The sequence below is a fragment of the Bos indicus x Bos taurus genome, chromosome 20 (genome assembly GCF_003369695.1).
Source record: "Bos indicus x Bos taurus breed Angus x Brahman F1 hybrid chromosome 20, Bos_hybrid_MaternalHap_v2.0, whole genome shotgun sequence".
Taxonomy (NCBI): domain Eukaryota; kingdom Metazoa; phylum Chordata; class Mammalia; order Artiodactyla; family Bovidae; genus Bos; species Bos indicus x Bos taurus.
Genome location: NC_040095.1, coordinates 37,524,846 through 37,545,993, shown reverse-complemented (window position 1 = coordinate 37,545,993; position 21,148 = coordinate 37,524,846).

Genomic DNA, 21,148 nt, shown 5'->3' with positions numbered 1-21,148 from the left:
CGGTTTGGCGCCACCTGCTGGTGGTTGTCTGCAGGAGATTTCTGGGTCGAGTGGCTGAGAACCCACCTCCTGCTGCTGCTGCTGCTGCTGCTAAATCGCTTCAGTCGTGTCAGACTCTGTGCGACCTCATAGAAGGCAGCCCACCAGGCTCCCCTGTCCCTGGGATTCTCCAGGCAAGAACACTGGGGTAAGTTGCCATTTCCTTCTCCAATGCATGAAAATGAAAAGTGAAAGTGAAGTCGCTCAGTCGTGTACGACTCTTCGCAACCCCATGGACTGCAGCCTACCAGGCTCCTCCGTCCATGGGATTTTCCAGGCAAGAGTACTGGAGTGGGGTGCCATCGCCCTCTCCGGAACCCACCTCCATTACCGTCAGTTCATCTCTGCCCAGCCCCCTTCTCACCTACATAAAAGTTGAGAACTTTAATCCACCTCCTTCTTTAGAAAAAGGACTGGTTAGACAATGGAACTCCACACCAACATTAGGCCACAATTCATGTTTTTACCAGGATTTATTGCTTTCAAAAAGAATGAAAGTTGAAAATTAATATTGAGCATTCAACTCAAAGAGTTAGAAAGTGAACAAACTATCCCAAATAAAGTAGAAGGAAGGAAATGACAAAGATAAGTGAGGATTTAGTGGATTAGAAAATCAGCAATAAAGAAGATCAACAAAATCCAAGTTTTTTCTCAAGGTAAGTAAAATCAACATCTGACACAGAAAAAATATATATATAATATTAATTTTTTGAATGCTGTATAAATAAAGAGATAAGTTTTTAAAATATAACTAATATTATGTCAATAAAGTTTGAAATATTAAATGGATAATTTTATTACTTTTTATATATTTAATCATTTATTTGCTTTTACATGTATGAAAACATATAGAGATCTATGCATGTAAATGATTTGATGGAAACAGTGACCAGCTTTATTTTCTTGGGCTCCAAAGTCACCTTGGACGTTGACTACAGCCACAAAATTAAAAGATGCTTGCTCCTTGAAAGTAAAGCTATGATGAAACTAGACAGCATATTAAAAAGCAGAGACCTTACTTTGCCAACAAAGGTCCAGTCAAGACCATGGTTTTTCCATTAGTCATGTACAGGTGTGAGAGTTGGACCGTAATGAAGGCTGAGCACCAAAGAATTGATGCTTTTAAACTGTGGTGTTGGAGAAGGCTCTTGAGAGTCCCCTGGACTGCAAGGAGACCAACCCAGTCAATCCTAAAAGAAGTCAATCCTGAGTATTCATTGGAAGGACTGCTGCTGAAGCTGAAGCTCCAGTACTTTGGCCACCTGATGTGATGAGCTGACTCATTAGAAAAGACCCTGAAGTCAGGAAAGGTTGAGGGCAGGAGGAAAAGGGGATGACAGAGGATGAGATGGTTGGATGGCACCATCGACTCAATGGGCATGATTTTGGGCAAACTCCAAGAGACAGTGAAGGACAGAGAAGCCTGCTGTGCTGCAGTCCATGGGGTCACAAAGAGTCAGACACAACTGAGTGACTGAACAACAATAAATATAACTACGATAAAATGATAAATATGATAAAAATGATAAATATGATAACATTTGGGAAATCAGCACAACTTATGAACCAGTATTTCCCAGATCACTAATGCATGATGTAACAGAATTATACACAGGTAAGAGATACATTAAAAATGCATGATAGGGGACTTTCCTGATGGTCCAGTGGCTAAGACTCTACTCTCCCAACACAGGGGGCCTGGGTTCCATCCCTGGTAAGGGAACTAGATCCCACATACAGCAATGAGGATCCTGAGTGCTGCAACTCAGACCTGGGACAGCCAAATACATAAATAAATATAGTTTTTTAAAGTGGGTGCTAGAACAATAGATTTTGTATAAAATATATGAAAAGTTTATTGATACAGTTTCAGATCCCACGTTGCAACTAAACTTCAATAAACATGCTTTTAAAGTTTTATGTATCATCAAAGAAAATATTCACAATTACCTGAAAAGATTATGAAAATTTTCCTTTATTTTCAAATTAAATACCTGAGTGAGAGCAGATTTTCATCATATATATTAACCAAAACAACATATTGTGGCAGATGGAATTCAGAAGCTGGGGTGAAAATGTAGCTGTTGTCTGGTAAGCCAGACACAAAAGACATTTGCAAAAACGTTAAACAATGTCACACTTTCTACTAATTATGTTTTGTTTTGGAAAACATGCTAATTTTCAAAAAAATACGTTAAATTAATATGTAATGGTTTGATGGTTATTGTATTTATGTAAATTAATGTCTTAATGTCCTTATCTTTAATTTCTAGTATAGCATACATTGATAGATTTACCCACACAAAAAAATTATTCATGGTGGCAGGGTCCTCATTAATTTTATTTAAGTTTTTACATATTTTGGCCATTCTGCACATGATGGGGAATCCTAGATCCCTGAACAGGGATCGAACCCATGCCACCTGCAGAGGAGGTATGGAGTTTTAGCCACTGGACCACCAGGGAAATCCCCTTATTAATTTTAAGAATGCAAAGGAGGCAGAAGATCAAAGAGTTTGAGAACTGCTAACTTACAACCCCACAAAGCTTGAACTTTGTAATCATCCCCATTCTACAGATGAGGAAACTAAAATTTAGAGGATAAATCAGAGTTATACAGAACGGGGCAAGCTTCTGCAAGGCAAGATTCAACCCAAGATCCTGGCTTCACGGTCCAGATTCTCTGCCTCCGTGCCCTGTTTCTGGGATTCTGCCAGACAATATAGCTCCAAGGTTTGGTTTAGTATCACCCTCAATTTTGCCCATTTTCAGTGGTACAAAGACTCATACTTGCTCTCCCAGGATTACTGGAAAAGGCAGCATAATCCTCCCAGTTTGTTATTCAGTCATTTAGTTGTGTCCAACTTTTTGTGACCCCATGGACTGCAGCACACCATGCTTCCCTGTCCTTCACCATCCACTGGAGTTTGCTCAAACTCACAGCCATTGAGTCAGTGATGCCATCCAACCATCTCATCCTCTGTCATCCCCTTCTCCTCCCGCCTTCATCTTTCCCAGAATCAGGGTCTTTTCTAATGAGTCGACTCTTCCCATCAGGTGGCCGAAGTATTGAAGCTTCAGCTTAAGCATCAGTCCTTCCAATGAGAATTCAGGACTGATTTCCTTTAGGATTGACTGGTTGGATCTCCTTGCCATCAAAGGGACTCTCAAGAGTCTTCTCCAACGCCACACTTGAAAAACATCAATTCTTTGGCACTCGGCCTTCTTCATGGTCCAACTCTCACATCCATACATGACTACTGGAAAAACCATAGCTTTAACTATACGGACCTTTGTTGGTAAAGTAATGTCTCTGCTTTTTAATATGCTGCCTAGGTTTGTCATAGCTTTTCTTCCAAGGAGTAAGCATCTTTTAATTCCATGGCCGTGGTCATCATCTGCAGTGATTTTGGAGCCTGAGAAAATAAAGTCTGTCACGGTTTCCATTGTTTCTCCTTCTATTTCCCATGAAGTGATGGGATCAGATGCCATGATCTTAGTTTTTTGAATGTTGAATTTTAAGCCAGCTTTTTCACTCTCCACTTTCACTTTCAAGAAGCTCTTTGGTTCCTCTTCTGCTGCTGCTGCTAAGTCACTTTAGTCGTGTCCAACTCTGTGTGACCCCATAGACGCAATTTGGGTGGTGTCATCTGCATATTTGAGGTTATTGATATTTTCCCTGCAATCTTGATTCCAGTTTGGGCTTCATCCAGCCCAAGATTTCACATGATGTACTCTGCATATAAGTTATTATTAGCAGGGTGACAATATACAGCCTTAACGTACTCCTTTCCCAATTTGGAACCAGTCTGTTGTTCCATGTCCAGTTCTAGCCATTGCTTCTTGACCTGCATACAGATGTCTCAGGAGGCAGGTAAGGTGGTCGGGTATTCCCATCTCTTTAAGAATTTTCCACAACTTGTGGTCCACACAGTCAAAGGCTTTAGCGTAGCTGATGAAGCATAATTAGATGTTTTTTTCTGGAATTCTCTTGCTTTTTCTTTTTTTAATATAAATGTATTTATTTTAATTGGAGGCTAATTACTTTACAATATTGTATTAGTTTTGCCATACATTGACATGAATCCGCCACAGGTGTACATGTGTTCCGCATCCTGAACCCCCCTCCCACCTCACTCCCCACCCCATCCTTCTGGGTCATCCCAGTGCACCAGCCCTGAGCACCCTGTTTCATGCATCGAACCTGGACTGGTGATCCATTTCACATATGATAATATACATGTTTCAGGGCCATTCTCCCAAACCATCCCACCCTCCCCTCTCCTACAGAGTCCAAAAGACTGTTCTATACATCTGTGTCTCTTTTGCTGTCTCGCATATTCTCGTGTCTTGTAGAGGCTGGGGCCTCTATAAATGGAAAGCAAATTGACAACATCTGTGTCTCTTTTGCTGTCTCACATATGATCCAACGGATGTTGGCAATTTGCTTTCCACTTATAGAGGCCCCAGACTCTACAAGACACCAGAATTCGCAAGGCCAGGATGGGGCCTCTGTAAGTGGAAGCATGCTGTGACTGTAGAGTCTGGTACCATGTGGGTGCAGGCATGGGTGGGAGAGGTGGCCAATTCTTGAATTGTCCAGGTGAATTGTCCAAGTTGTTTTAGGCATATGTTCAGATTCTCCCAGGTCTTGGACTTGGCGTTTTCCAATAGGGTTGATGAGAAGTGATCTGATTTGAGATCAGGAGCTGATCAGGTTTTTTCCTGGCCTAGTTCTGCCTTACTCAGCACATAGACACGGGACTCATGTAGCTATTTAAATTGAAATTCAGGGACTTCCTTGGTGGTCCAGTGGCTAAGACTCTGTGTTCATAATGCAGGGGGCCCACGTTCAGTCCCTAGTCAGGAAACTAGATCCCACATGCCACAACTAAAGATCTCACATGTCACAACCAAGATCAAAGATCATGAGTGTTGCAACCAAGAAGTGGCATAGCCAAATAAATAGATGTACTTAAAAAAAAAAAAAAGAAATTCAAATTAGTTGCAATGCAACAAAAAGAAATTTTCAGTTATTTAGTCTCATTACCCTATTTCAGGTGTTCAGGAGTCACATACTGTACATATATTTTGCCATCACTGGGGTCTTTGACTGATGTGATCTAGTGAGAAACATGCTGGCATCACAGTGAGTTGAACCTGGACCACTAGACATGAAATATTCCTCAAATGGGGAGGATGATGAAAGTCACCTAAGAGCAGCAGTCAAAATGACTATACTACCCAAGGTAGTCTACAGATTCAATGCAATTCCTATCAAATTGCCAAGGGCATTTTTCATAGAATAGGACGACAACAACAACAAAATAACCCCAGATTTGTATGGTGACACAGAAGACTCCAAATAGCCAAAGCAATCTTGAAAAAGAAAAATGGAGCTGTAGGAATCAGATTCCCTGACTTCAGACTATACTCCAAAGCCACAGTCTTCAAAACAGTATGGTACTGGCACAAAAATAGAAATATAGATCAATGGAACATGATTAAAAACCCAGAAATAATCCCATGCACCTATAGCCAATCAATCTATGACAAAGGAGGCAAGACTACACAATGTTGGAAAGACAGTCTTTTCAGCAAATGGTGCTGGGAAAACTGGACACCTACATGTTAAAAAATGAAATTATATCATGCTTTAACTCCATACACAAAAATAAGCTTAAAATGGAATAAAGATGTAAATGTGAGACTGGACACTATAAAACTCCTAGAGGAAAACATAGGCAGAACAGTCTCTGACATAAATCACAACAATATCTTTTTTGCACCATCTCCCAGAATAATGGAAATAAAAACAAAAATAAGCAAATGGGACCTACTTAAACTTATAAGCTTTTGCACAGCAAAGGAAACAATAAACAAAACAAAAAGACAACCTACAGATTGGGAGAAAATATTTGCAAATGATAAGACTGATAAGGAATTAGTCTCCAAAACTTACAAACAGCTCATGATGTTTAACAGCATCAAAACAAAAACTTATTCCAAAAATGGGCAAAAGACTTAAATAGACATTTCTCCAAAGAAGACATACAGATGGACAATAGGCACATGGAAAGATGCTCAACTTCACTAATTATTAGAGAAATGCAAATCAAAACTACAATGAGATATCACCTCACACCAGTCAGAATGGCTATCACCAAAAAACCCACAAACAATAAATGCTGGAGAGGGTATGGAGAGAAGGGAACCCTCCTACACTGTTGGTGGGAATATAAATTGGTACAGCCACTATGGAGAACCATATGGAGTTCTTTTAAAAACTAAAGCTAGAGTTACCATATCACCCTGCAATGCCACTCCTGGATATTTATCCAGAGAAAAACATTGTCTGATATATGCACCCCTATGCTCATTTCACACTGTTTACAATAACCAAGACATGGAAGCATCCTAATTGTCTGTTGACAGAAGAATGGATAAAGAAGATGTGGTACACATATACAATGGAACATTATTCAACCATTAAAGAGAATGAAAAAATGCCATTTACAGCAACATGGATAAACCTGGAGAGTGTCATACTGAGAGAAATAAGAGAGAAATAGAAATATATGACATCCCTTATGTGTGGAATCTAAAAAGAAATAATACAAATGAACTTACTTGCAAGACAGAATGAGACTCACAGACTTAAGAGAACTAACTTATGGTTGCTGGGGAAGGGATAGTTAGGGAGTTTGGGATGGACATATACACACTGCTATATTTAGAATGAATGGCCAACAAGGACCTACCATGTAGCACATAGAACTCTACTCAATGTTATATGGCAGCCTGGATAGGAAGGGTGTTTGGGGGAGAGTGGATATGTGTATATGTATAGCTGAGTCCTTGTGCTATTTACCTGAAACTAGGCCAACATTGTTAATTATCTTTTATTGACTATGCCAAAGCCTTTGACTGTGTGGATCACAATAAACTGTGGAAAATTCTGAAAGAGATGGGAATACCAGACCACCTGACCTGCCTCTTGAGAAACCTAGACGAAGGTCAGGAAGCAATGGTTAGAACTGGACATGAAACAACAGACTGGTTCCAAATCGGAAAAGGAGTACGCCAAGGCTGTATACTGCCACCCTGCTTATTTAACTTCTATGCAGAGTACATCATGAGAAACGCTGGACTGGAAGAAACACAAGCTGGAATCAAGATTGCCAGGAGAAATATCAATAACTTCAGATGTGCAGATGACACCACCCTTATGGCAGAAAGTGAAGAGGAACTAAAAAGCCTCTTGATGAAAGTGAAAGAAGAAAGTGAAAAAGATGGCTTAAAGCTCAACATTCTGCAAACTAAGATCATGGCATCTGGTCCCATCATTCATGGCAAATAGATGGGGAAACAGTGGAAACAGTGTCAGACTTTATTTTTGGGGGCTCCAAAATCATTGCAAATGGTGACTGCAGCCATGAAATTAAAAGAAGCTTACTTCTTGGAAGGAAAGTTATGACCAACTTAGACAGCATATTCAAAAACAGAGACATTACTTTGCCAACAAAGGTCCATCTAGTCAAGGCTATGGTTTTTCCAGTAGTCATGTATGGATGTGAGAGTTGGACTGTGAAGAAAGCTGAGTGCTGAAGAATTGATGCTTTTGAACTGTGGTGTTGGAGAAGACTCTGGAGAGTCCCTTGGACTGCAAGGAGATCCAACCAGTCCATTCTAAAGGAGATCAGTCCTGGGTGTTCTTTGGAAGGAATGATGCTAAAGCTGAAACTCCAAAACTTTGGCCATCTCATGCAAAGATTTGATTCATTGGAAAAGACTCTGATGCTGGGAGGGATTGTGGACAGGAGGAGAAGGGGACAAATGGGATGAGATGGCTGGATGGCATCACTGACTCGATATACATGAGTCTGAGTGAACTCCGGGAGTTTGTGATGGACAGGGAGGCCTGGCATGCTGCAGTTCATGGGGTGGCAAAGAGTCGGACACGACTGAGTGACTGAACTGAACTGAACTGATGAAAGTGAGTTAGTTCTTCAGTTATATGTGACTCTGTACCCCAATACAAAATAAAAAGTTCCCCCCAAAATTAGTTAAATGCAACAAAAAGATATTTTCAGTTCCTTAGTCTCACTACCGTGTTTCAAGTGTTCAAGAGTCACACATGTACATATATTTTGCCATCGCTGGGGTCCTTGGCTGATGTTATCTAGTGAGGAACATGCTGACATCACAGTGAGTTGAACCTGGACCACTAGGCACCAAACATTCACCAGACGGGGAAGGGGGGTGGTGAGGGTGGTGAGGCTGATGAAAGTCTCTGAGAAACAGCATCTGGCCTTGGAATCGATCAACTTTGGATTTTCCACAGTATAGTTTGTAGACTGTCTGTGTCTGACCAGGTGGGCCTCAGCTGGGCCTCAGCTGGAATCTCAGGGATTCTGCCTTTTTGATGAGTTTCTCAGGTCATTCTTAAGTACTTCAAAGTTTAGAAGAACTGTGATAGGTTATGGCTGTGGTGATATACTAAACAACCATACAAAAGAAGTAAGATCCTCCAGTTCTCCAGGAGTTTTATAACCTTGAATGTCCCAGCAAATGTCCCCACTCTCACCTTCTACATTATCCTAAGTCTAGTCCTTAGGAATTTGACTCCAGGGAGCACAGCTTCCAGGTAGGAAGACCCCCCCACCCCCAGCCTCTACAAGACACCAGAATTCCCAAGGCCAGGCAGCAGCATCTTTCTTGTGAGAAAGCCCTCACAGGCCAACTGGGGGAAAGATCAGGCTCCATTGGACTCCTATCCCCTCTACACGAACATATCCCAAATTCAGGACCAAGATCTACCTGGGAAGACTCAGCCTTCTCCCATTGCCATTGGGATTTATTATTCCCCCAAACCCCTTATATCTTTGCATGTTCTCTAGAGGTACTGACACAGGGCCTCAGCCCTCTCCTGGGTTAGTGTTTGAGGGGCTAAGGCCAAGGTTGTAAAGCATTTCAGTGGTGAGTCTGTAAGAACCCGAGAGCCTGAGCCTCTCTAATTTACCAGATTGTTAGGTTTCTTAGGAATTCTTTGCGGGGTGTAAACTCCAAGTAGGCGTGACCACAGCCAGGTGTGTGTTCCCTCTCCCCTAGGAGATGGCAAGGGGACTGGAATGCAGTTCTGAGTGAGCCAGGGCATCTCATTAATCAGTAAGGGTGGGGCTGCTGGGGGGAAAGAAATTGCCACAGATGGCAAGCTTGGAAACTCGGAGTACTTTCTGAAATTCTCTTCAAAGCATGCAGTTGAGTATTCTGGTTTCACAGGATCTTTACTATATCATGACTTGCCTTGGCTCAGAGCACAGGGCTTACAGAAGCCTTTGCTGGGCCCCAGCCAAGGAAGTCAGATTAGCAAAAATAGCAGAAGTAACACATGAGAACAGTGTCACCTAGAACTCGGGCCTGGAAGAGAAGCCCCAAGGACAACCCTATTGCAGGGTCCGGAGCTACAGCTGGCCACATGGGGAAGTTCAGGATGAGAGAAGACACCGAGCTTCCTGGGACCAGGTGACTGCTCTGTGGGCTGAATATTCAGGAACCCAAGAAAAGGCTCACATCATTAGAACTGCCGCTGGGCCCCTGGCCAAACCCAGCTGCTCGGTGACACAGCCCAGGAGAGACACGGACTCTTCCTTCCTGCAAGGACATCGACAATCAGGCATTTATGAAGCTCCTGGTATGTGCAAAGGAGCCTGTGTGCTTCTTCAGGGGTGGGGAGGAGGAAATAAATGCCACAGAGCTTTCTCAGCCATGAAGACGTGTCTGCTCACTTAGTCAAAAGGTGGCGCACAGGGGGAAGTAAGTAAACATGAAATCACCTATTAAGTGTAACACAACCATATTAACGTGGTTTAAGGAATGGGACTCAAAGACAGAAAGAAATCCTTTTCTTGGTGACTATAAGGAGAAGGGGGCAGCAGAGGATGAGATGGTTAGATAGCATTCACCATTGGAATCTGAGTAAACTCCAGATGTTGAAGGTCAGGGGAGCCTGGTGTGCTACAGTCCAGGGGGTCGCAAAGAGTCAGACATGACTGAGAAACTGAAGAGCAATGAGCGGATGCTTAAGATGAACGATCTGAAAATTCTTGGCTAACTTGCAGGCTAGAAGCTGGCAAAGAGGTGTGTGTGTGTGTGTGTGTGTGTGTGTGTGTGTGTGTGTGTGTACACATGGACGCACATCCCAGAAGCGTGAAAGCTGAGCTGCATCCCTCTCTCTCTGTCCCCAGGGTCCCTTTCCTTACTACAGTTTGTTTCTACCCTCCCATCTTCTCTCTCTCCCCTCCACCTTCATTCACTCCTCCTCCCAGGGCCCGCTCACTCAGGAGGGGCAGGGGCGACTTCATGATGAAAGAGATTAGAAAGCATATATTGTCTCCTCCTGACTGGGAATTCTTTCACTGCCTTGCTTCTTTCTGCTCGCTCCACCCGCACACCTAGCCAAACCTCAGCCCCGTGGCTTGCTCTGACTGTTTGGGATTATTTCCCAGTGTGTGGTAAAGAGACTTCCAGTGCCAGCAGTTCCATGCCATTTCTGGATCCAAATAAGCTGGCAGCCAAAGAAATGCCGGCCAATACAATCAAGCCTTCCAGGGAGCTGGCCACGCTTGGATCACCCCCCGGCTCCACTCACACATTGCCCCTCACTGGTTTTCCCCTTCATTACAATAGCAAGCAAAGGGTATGTGGATGTCAAGCCCAGGCCTGGTGAAAGGTGCTGAGGGCCTCATTACTCCTCTCTGCGCTTTCTGTTTCTCCCAAGGACCTCCCTGGCTGGAATGGCTAGGGCTGTTCTCCTGTGAATGTGAGTCCAAGGGGCCATGCCACCCAGCCCCCGTCATGCAGATAAGAGAGTTTCCTGGTCTCTCAGTCCATGTCAGTTAGGCCCCAGGTAGGCCTCAGGGTCCCTATTGCCATACAGTAAGTCCTAGCCTAGCAGTCGTTTGGTGTGGGCTCCGGTGAAGGGCCACAGGGAAAAGAATTCCCCTCTCTGAGAGCTTTCCCACTTCCGGAGCCTGGGAGAAGTTGTGAAATGTCAGCGGTTATTATGTCACTGTTGTTATGGTCTGGGTGGTTGGGTCCGCTTGGCCGCGCTCGCTGCTACTAATGAAGTCAAGGATCAGTCTCCCAAAGGCCAGCAGGCTTCATACAGAGGAAAATGTGCTGTGTGGCCCCAACTCACCCTGTCCTCAGTCAAGGGCTGCAAAGTGTGGCCTCCATCTGGCCGCAGCCAAGTGTAGTCTGGTTTAGGTCATGTTCATCCTGGAGACTTCAAAGGAAGCATCTAACTCCAGGCTCTCAGCAGCAGCAGGAACAAATAAATTAGCATCAGAACTGTTTCCTCCTCTTTCCTCTCCAAGCCCTAGCTTGAGACCCACAACAGTGCTCCCCAATCCCTTGGGCAAAAGCTCCTTTCTTTATTCATTTTCTGCTTAAACGGACCAGAGACAAAAAGCTACTCCCATACATACCCACAGACAGGCTGTGGGACGTTGGGCAGGTTTCTGAGCCTCTCTGATCCTCAAGCTTTTCACCCTTAAATTGACAGTATGAACGTATCCATGTCACAACCCCACATTGTGACAATCAAATCAAATCAAAAGTGCTGTGGCAATTGTAAACTGACTCGAAGCTGCCATCATTGTTTCTCAAGTGGATTCCTGCTCCAGAAGAGAAAAGAGGATCTTTCCAAATACTTTCTGCTCAGCAGTCAAAACTGCCCTCTCCAATCCTTGGGAATCAGACCCATTTGAAGTAAGGCATGGGTGGGACTTCTAGTTCAGATGTCTGCATAGTAATTATAATCATCTGGAAAAGAATCAACTAAATTGAAGTCATCACAAGTGGACTAGGTGTATGTACTTCTTTAAACTCCTCAGGTAATTCTGAGGGAAACCAGATGGAGAAGCCCTGGGCCCGCCCTTGAGTAATCACACGTGCCATAACCTTGGGTTAAGGATCTCCTACTGTTGCTGTTGTTTTAGTTGCTCAGTCATGTCTGACTCTTTGCGACCCCATGGACTATAGCCCACCAGGCTCCTCTGTCCATGAGATTCTCCAGGCAAGAAAACTGGAGTGGGTAGCCTTTCCGTTCTCCAGGGGATCTTCCCAACCCAGGGATGGAACCTGGGTCTCCTGCATTGGCAGGTGGATTCTTTACCACTGAGCCACCAGGGAAGCCCTCACATGGGGTACCTGCTGAAAATATTAATACAAATTCCCACACTCCGTCTCAGATGCTCTGAATCAAATCTTTGGGGGAATAGCCTAGAAAGTAGGTGAATCTTATCATCTGCAAGTTGGGAGACTGCCCCGAAAGTTTTCAGATACTTAATACGTATAAGAACTAACTGAGAGCCTTTTATAAATTGAAGTACTGTTGATGTACAACATTGTGTTAGCTTCAGGTATACAGCTAGTGATTCAGTGATGTACATAATATATAATGTGGTGACAAACCTAGTTAGTGTGTTGAAAAACAGAGACACTACTCTGTCAGTGAAGGTCCGTATGGTCAAGGCTACGGTCTTCCCAGTGGTCACGTATGGTTGTGAGAGCTGGACGGTAAAGAAGGCAGAATGCCAAAGAATTGATGCCTTTGAACTGTGGTGCTGGAGAAGACTCCTGAGAGTCCCTTGGACAGCAAGGAAATCAAACCAGTCAATCTTAAGGGAGATCAACCCTGACTCTTCACTGGAAGGACTGATGCTGAAGCTGAAGCTGAAGCATCAGTATTTTGGTCACCTGATGTGAACAGACAACTCACTAGAAAAGTCCCTGATGCTGGGAAAGATTGAGGGCAGAAGGAGAAGAAGACATCAGAGGATGAGGTGGCTGGACAACATCACCAATACAATGAGAGGCAAACTCCAGGAGATGGTGAGGGACAGGGAGGCCTGGCACTCTGCAGTCCATGGGGTCACAAAGAGTAGGACATGACTGGATGCCTGAACAACATTATAATATATAATATATATATTACACACAATATATGTAATATATATAAATATATTCTTTTTCAGATTCTTCTATTTTAGGTTACTACAAGATATTGAATATAGTTATCTGTGCTATACAGTAAATCCTTGCTGTTTACCTATTTTATAAATGTGTGTGTGTGTGTGTGTGTGTGTGCGCTCAGTCATCTCTGATCCTTTGAGACCCCATGGACCCTGCCAGACTCCTCTGTCCGTCGAATTTTTTAGGCAAGAATACTGAAGCAGGTTGCCATTTCCTTGTTCAGGGGATCTTCCTGACTCAGGGATAGAACTCACGTCTCCTACATTGGCAGATGGATTCTTTACCACTGCACCACCTGGTATGTATCCACTAATCTCAAATTCCTAATTTATCCCTCCCCCCAACTTCCATGTGGTAACCATAAGTTTGTTTTCTATGTCTGTGAGTATGTTTCTGTTTTGTAAATAAGTTCATTTTGTATTAATGATTCTACATGTAAGTGATATCATATGATATTTGTCTTTCTCTGTCTGACTTACTTCACTTACTATGATAACCTCTGGGTCCATCCATTTTGCTTCAGATGAAAATGCTTTATTATGAGTGAGTAATGCTCCTTTGTATATATGCACCACATTCATCTGTCAATGGACATTTAGATTACTTCCATGTCTTGGCTATTGTAAATAGAGCTGCTATAAAATTGGGGTACATGTGTCTTGTCAGATTAGAGTTTTCATCTTTTCCAGATATATGCCCAGCAGTGGGATTGCTGGATCGTATGGTAACTCTACTTTTTAAGGAACCTCCATACTGTTTTCCATAGTGGTGGCTTCAAATTACATTCCCCCCAACAGTACAGGAGGGGAGAAACTTGCTTTTTGAAAGTGAAGTTGGCCAGGCATGCCCACTCTAAAACTCAAGAAATTATTAATTTGGGAAATCTGGGGTGAGCTCTAGTTTTAACTAGTATCCTCATTTGATTGCTAAACCTCCTGCTCCATAGGAAATGCTGCCCCAAATCTCTGGAATGACTCTGGGAAATGGATTAAGTCCTAGGTAATGCTAGTTCCAGCTCCCAAGACTGGACTGAACACTCTTGCTTGAACTTCCTGGTTGCCGTTGAAGAGAGCTGACTAATTTTGAGAAGGGACAGTCTTGAGTCATTCCAAGTCTTGGCAGAGAAGGTTGTAAAATGGAGCATGTGGCATGAGGTGCTGAGACAAACATCCAGAGAAGCTGCATCCTTAGAGATGCTTCGTCAGACTCCACTCCCTTTAACCTGTGAGTCAGCTCACGTGTGCCATTGACCCTGGGAACAGCACTCTTGCCCTGGCTGTGGGTGTGTTCAAGGGCCCACCAACTGTTGACACTGGGAAGCTAGGTGGGTTTTCCTGTAGCAGCCATACTTTCAACAACCTGCCTGCTGCCATCTTGGACCCCAGGTTCACAGAGTCTGCAGACTCACCACTCAGGTTCCGCTATGAATGAGGATGTAGTCCTTGCTTGAATGTATTTGTATCCCCAAACAAAGAGTCATTGGTAGTAGAAAGTGTGAAGGGGAGGAGTATTTTTCTTCTTTTCCTGAGTTCCTGCTAGCACACAAACTAGAATTTCTGCCTTTTCCCATGTATTGAAGAGAAAGCTGCTAATTCTTGTCACGTCTCATTGGCTTTTCCCTAAGTGAGAGTCAGTCTATAAGTGTGGGGAAGCTGTTATTGGGCCTCTACCCTGAGATGGATGCATCTATCCAATGGAGAGCTCTACCCCTGTTACTCTGCATCCTGGAGATCCTGTGGCTTGCACCTTTGATTATAACAATTTTAAGCTATGGATTCAGAAAGCAGTAGGTAAAAGCTTCCTTCAAAATATAGGAGGGGCTGGGAAGTAACTATTTGCTCCTGAAAGATGATGAAATAATCTTATTTCTGCATTCCCACTTCCCCTCTGCTTTAATATCTCCCTATAAACCAAGATTAACTAAAACTTGTGACTAACATACATTCTTTTTGTCTTTCATTTTTGTCAGTTGGATTAATATGTGTTTCTGCTTGGGTTTACCTTGTATGGGATTCTCTACATTTCCTGTACTTGGATGACTGCTTTCTTTCCCAGATTAGGGATGTTTTCAGTTATCATCTCTTCAGATATTTTCTCAGGCTCTTTCTTTTTTTTCTTCTTCTTCTATGACCCCTATAATGTGAATGTTGGCATGTTTAATGTTGGTTGTGACTAACATAGGCAAGAATTCCTAAGCATGGGGATCTGGCCCTTCCTAAGATATAGATGGACAGACTGACTGACCAACTAGAGAGACTCTCAACTGAACACACATATCCCACTTATATTGGCTCCTACTATCGTCATTGTCACCAACTAAATTTTTTTTAGTGGAGAAAGATGACTTCTGGTAAAAATCCACAGACCAGACTGAACACAGCCATCTACTTTCTTTCCCTCCCAAAACACTACTAAAAATGCCAGTAAAGAGATTATTTTCTTAAACCATAAATCTAAAAGGCAAGTAGTCCATGAGAGGAGGCACTCAGAGCAAAATTTCAGAAAATAGAAAATACATGAATGTATTCCCTAAGCCAGAAAGCTGAGAACCAGTTTGATTTGCACCAAGAAAACCTTAGAAAATTTAGCAATGAATAGCAAAAGGCACCTCCAGAAATTGGGGCCAAATAGAGTAGCTGAAATCAACAGGATTGGGTGAAAGTCTATATTTTAGAGTCAGAGCTCCCCAAATGCCCTCCTGATTCAGTCATGTTATACAATTTTCTGCTTTTCTAACAAATTATATATGCCTCTTGACTTTTTAAATTATATATATGTGTTACCTTTTTATTTATTTATTTTTTAAAATTTTATTTTATTTTTAAACTTTACATAATTGTATTAGTTTTGCCAAATATCAAAATGAATCCATCACAGGTATACATGTGCTCCGCATCCTGAACCCTCCTCTCTCCTCCCTCCCCATACCATCCCTCTGGGTCGTCCCAGTGCACTAGCCCCAAGCATCCAGTATCGTGCATTGAACCTGGACTGGCATCTCGTTTCATACATGATATTTTACATGTTTCAATGCCATTCTCCCAAATCTTCCCACCCTCTCCCTCTCCCACAGAGTCCATAAGACTGTTCCATACATCAGTGTCTCTTTTGCTGTCTCGTACACAGGGTTATTGTTATCATCTTTCTAAATTCCATATATATGCGTTAGTATACTGTATTGGTGTTTTTCCTTCTGGCTTACTTCACTCTGTATAATAGGCTCCGGTTTCATCCACCTCATTAGAACTGATTCAAATGAATTCTTTTTAATGGCTGAGTAATACTCCATTGTATATATGTACCACAGCTTTCTTATCCATTCATCTGCTGATGGACATCTAGGTTGCTTCCATGTCCTGGCTATTATAAACAGTGCTGCGATGAACATTGGGGTACACGTGTCTCTTTCCCTTCTGGTTTCCTCAGTGTGTATGCCCAGCAGTGGGATTGCTGGATCATAAGGCAGTTCTATTTCCAGTTTGGCTAAAAACACATGAAAAGATGCTCAACATCACTCATTATCAGAGAAATGCAAATCAAGACCACTATGAGGTACCATTTCACACCAGTCAGAATGGCTGCGATCCAAAAGTCTACAAATAATAAATGTTGGAGAGGGTGTGGAGAAAAGGGAACCCTCTTACACTGTTGGTGGGAATGCAAACTAGTACAGCCACTATGGAGAACAGTGTGGAGATTCCTTAAAAAACTGTGTTACCTTTTTAAAAGATGAAAGGAGGGAAGTAAGGTATTTAGAAAGGAGTCCCCCTTGATGAGCATGTTGAGGGCTAATTTTCCTCTCCTTCTCTCCCCTCTGGATCTGGCCTTTTTAAGACCAGCACATACTGTCTGCTCAAGATCCCAAATAAATGGCTGCAGTGTGGGGAATTTCACAGGGAGAACCTTTCAGTGCCATGCACATTACTCAGTGGCTTGGCTTCAGTTTAAAGAACATTTTAAAACAGCTCTATCTGGGCACTCCCCATCTTCCTTCTTTCTGCCAGGCCACAGGCCCCTGCTGAAGATCCTGACCCTCAAAGCTACTGCCCCACTGGCTAGCACTGCTGACTTCCAAGCCTCTGACCAAGGCTGAGGTCATTCCTTTTGTCCCATCTTGGTCTTGAAGGAGCAGACCCTTTTTCATCCTAGCCCAGGATTCCTCCTTGAACTTGAAGCCCACAAATCACATTCATCACCTATCTGTTAGAAGGCCATTTTTCCCCCTCATTATTTCTACTTCCTCTAAGCAAGACTTGTCTTGCCTGGAATCACCCAATCTCTCCAGTATCAAAATGCTCATTCTGGTTTCAGTTCAGTTCAGTTCAGTCACTCAGTCATGTCCGACTCTTTGTGACCCCATGAACTGCAGCATGCCAAGACTCCCTGTCCATCACCAACTCCCAGAGTTTACTCAAACTCACGTCCATTGAGTCCATGATGCCATCCCACCATCTCATCCTCTGTCGTCCCCTTCTCCTCCAGCCTTCAATCTTTCCCAGCATCAAGGTCTTTTCAAATGAATCAGCTCTTCTTATCAGGTGGCCAAACTATTGGAGTTTCAGCTTCAAATCAGTCCTTCCAAGGAGTATTCAGGACTGATCTCCTTTAGGATGGACTGGTTGGATCTCCTTGCAGTCAAAGGGACTCTCAAGAGTCTTCTCCAACACCACAGTTCAAAAGCATCAATTCTTTGGCCACTCAGCTTTCTTTATAGTCCAACTCTCACATCCATACGTGACTACTGGAAAAACCATAGCTTTAACTATATGGACCTTTGTTAGCAAAGTAATATCTTTGCTTTTTAATATGCTATCTAGGTTGGTCATAGCATTTCTCCCAAGGAGCAAGCATCTTTTAATTTCATGGCTGCAGTCACCATCTTCAGTGATTTTGGAGCTCCCCCAAATAAAGTCTGTCACTGTTTCCACTGTTTCCCCATCTATTTGCCATGAAGTGATGGGACCAGATGGCATGATCTTAGTTTTCTGAACATTGAGTTTAAGCCAGCTTTTTCACTCTCCTCTTTCACTTTCATCAAGAGGCTCTTCAGTTCCTCTTAGCTTTCTGCCATAAGAATGGTATCATCTGCATATCTGAGGTTATTGATATTTCTCCCGGCAATCTTGATTCCAGCTTGTGCTTCTTACAGCCCAGCATTTCTCATGATGTACTTTTCATATAAGTTAAATAAGCAGGGTGACAATATGCAGCCTTGACGTACTCCTCTTCTGTTTGGAACCAGCCTGTTGTTCCATGTTCAATTCTAACTGTTGCTTCCTGACCTGCATATAGGTTTCGCAAGAGGCAGGTCAGGTGGTCTGGTATTCCCATCTCTTTCAGAATTTTCCACAGCTTATTGTGATCCACACAGTCAAAGGCTTTGGCATAGTCAATAAAGCAGAAATAGATGTTTTCCTGGGACTCTCTTGCTTTTTTCATGATCCAGCAGATGTTGGCAATTTGATCTCTGGTTCCTCTGCCTTTTCTAAAACCAGCTTGAACATCTGGAAGTTCATGGTTCACGTATTGTTGAAGCCTGGCTTGGAGAATTTTGAGCATTCCAGTTTAAATACATGCTTATCCTTTCTTGGTATTTTTTCCTTCTGAAAAATGGCTTCTTTTCAGCTCTGCCTCAGGCCAGCCTTCACAAACCAGGTCTTGTTTAAGGCCCTTCTTCTCCCAAACCCTCGAATTTCCCCATTTTCAGGGTAAAAATAATGACTGGCTGTCAGAAGCACAGTGGACTAATACCATGGCTCTTTAAACTCTTAGGATCCTATCTCATTTGTATTTTAGAGAATAAGCCTCTGGTACCTACCTGAACCCTATTCATCATCTTTGGGAGAAGAGGGATTTTTAAACAGGTTCTAGAAGCAGATACCTGAAATAGGAACTCTGTGGTTATTTTGTTTATCAGTATTGTAACATCTCTGGATGTTTCTTCCTGGGAAAACCTAGATTCTAATCTAGGTTAGAATCTAGAAACTCTGAATCTAGAATCATTGGAAACTCTGTCTACACTCTGCTGGAGTACCTGTTACACATGTTAAAGATCTATCTGCTGTACTGTGCTTAGTCTCTCAATCATGTCCAACCCTTTGCAACCCATGGACTGTAGCCCACCAGGCTCCTCTGTCCATGGGAATTCTCCAAGCAAGAACACTGGAATGCGTTGCCATGCCCTCCTCCAGAGGATCTTCCCAACCCAGGGGCTGAATCCAGGTCTCCCATGTTGCAGGCGAATTCTTTACCAGCCAAGCTATCAGGGATTAAAGATCACTAATTCACACCCATTTCTCATAGTCTCGGCCTGGGAGCAGCCTACCAGAGATGGTTCCCTGCAGGACCGTGTGGACATTAAGATGATGCTCTGAGGCATTGAATCCTGACTCTGTGGCCATCAGTTCAGTTCAGTTCAGTTCAGTTCAGTCGCTCAGTCGTGTCCGACTCTTTTCGACCCCATAAATTGCAGCATGCCAGACCTCCCTGTCTATCACCAACTCCCGGAGTTCACTCAAACTCACATCCATCGAGTCAGTGATGCCATCCAACCATCTCATCCTCTGTCGTCCCATTCTCCTCCTACCCCCAATCCCTCCCAGCATCAGAGTCTTTTCCAATGAGTCAACTCTTTGCATGAGGTGGCCAAAGTATTGGAGTTTCAGCTTTAGCATCATTCCTTCCAAAGAACACCCAGGGCTGATGTCCTTCAGAATGGACTGGTTGGATCTCCTTGCAGTCCAAGGGACTCTCAAGAGTCTTCTCCAACACCACAGTTCAAAAGCATCAATTCTTCAGCACTCAGCTTTCTTCACAGTCCAACTCTCACATCCATACATGACCACTGGAAAAACCATAGCCTTGACTAGATGGACCTTTGTTGGCAAAGCAATGTCTCTGCTTTTCAATATGCTATCTAGGTTGGTCATAACTTTCCTTCCAAGGAGTAAGCGTCTTTTAATTTCATGGCTGCAGTCACCATCTGCAGTGATTTTGGAGCCCCAAAAAATAAAGTCTGACACTGTTTCCACTGTTTCCCCATCTATTTCTCATGAAGTGATAAGCAAGTTAATTTCACTACAGTTAATCCATCTGGGGATAGTCATAGTATTTGTCTTATGCATTTGTTTATTAGTTAATACATGTATGCACTTAGATGGTGCCTGGCACACTGAAAGTGCTCAAGAAATACTAGGATGGTCAGTCCATCCTGTCTTTCAAGTAGGACTCAGCAGCTCTCAGATCCCCCCTGTCTCCTCTCTTGACCTCCTCCGATGGGCCCAGTGCTGGTGTCATTGCCCCCACCATCACTTCCAGACAATGATCTTCTGGGGACAAGAACTGTATCTTCATCATCTTTATAGCCCTCAGCATCTGGCATTTTGTAGGTGTGCAACACCTATTTGTGGACTTAGCATCTTTTAGAGGAGAGAGAAGAGTGGGCAGTTTTGAATGGCTCAGCAGAAGGCTCTATGACCTTGATTTTCAGAGAACCCAGGGGTTGTCCCTCTGGCCACATCCCTGTAGCACCTGGGACATTTTCTCATATGACTTTGACTTCCTGTCTACATGGAGGAGCCGTGAAACATCTGCAGGGAAGGGGATGCTGGGAGCAGCGAGGGAGGGAATAGGGTCAAGTGAATGGCTGATCTCAATCAGCAAGGCAGCCCAGTTCCATTGCTTCGTGTTTCGTGACCTTTTCAAGATGTCATTTTCCAAGGCTTTCCCAGCAAAAGCACCCTGCCTCCCCGAAAATTCCCTTTGCATTGTTGTACCGCCCCAGAGTGTGTTGACCACAGAGCTTTGTTTACAAATACTATGGTAACCCCAGGAGCTCTGGCAAGTCTGAAATAGCTTGCCAGCAAATAAAGCACAAGGCTGGAACCATCAAAGCCCTCTGGGCTCCCGGCCTCACTGATAGGGTTTTACAGACATCTGTTTTATGTTCCTGAACAAGCGTTACGCCATGATTTCCAGACCATTTCTCTCCTCCAGAGGACTCATATCTCGGTCCTAAGGAACGTTTTTAAAATTCATTCTTCTTGCCAGAAACTACATTACTGTTTAATCC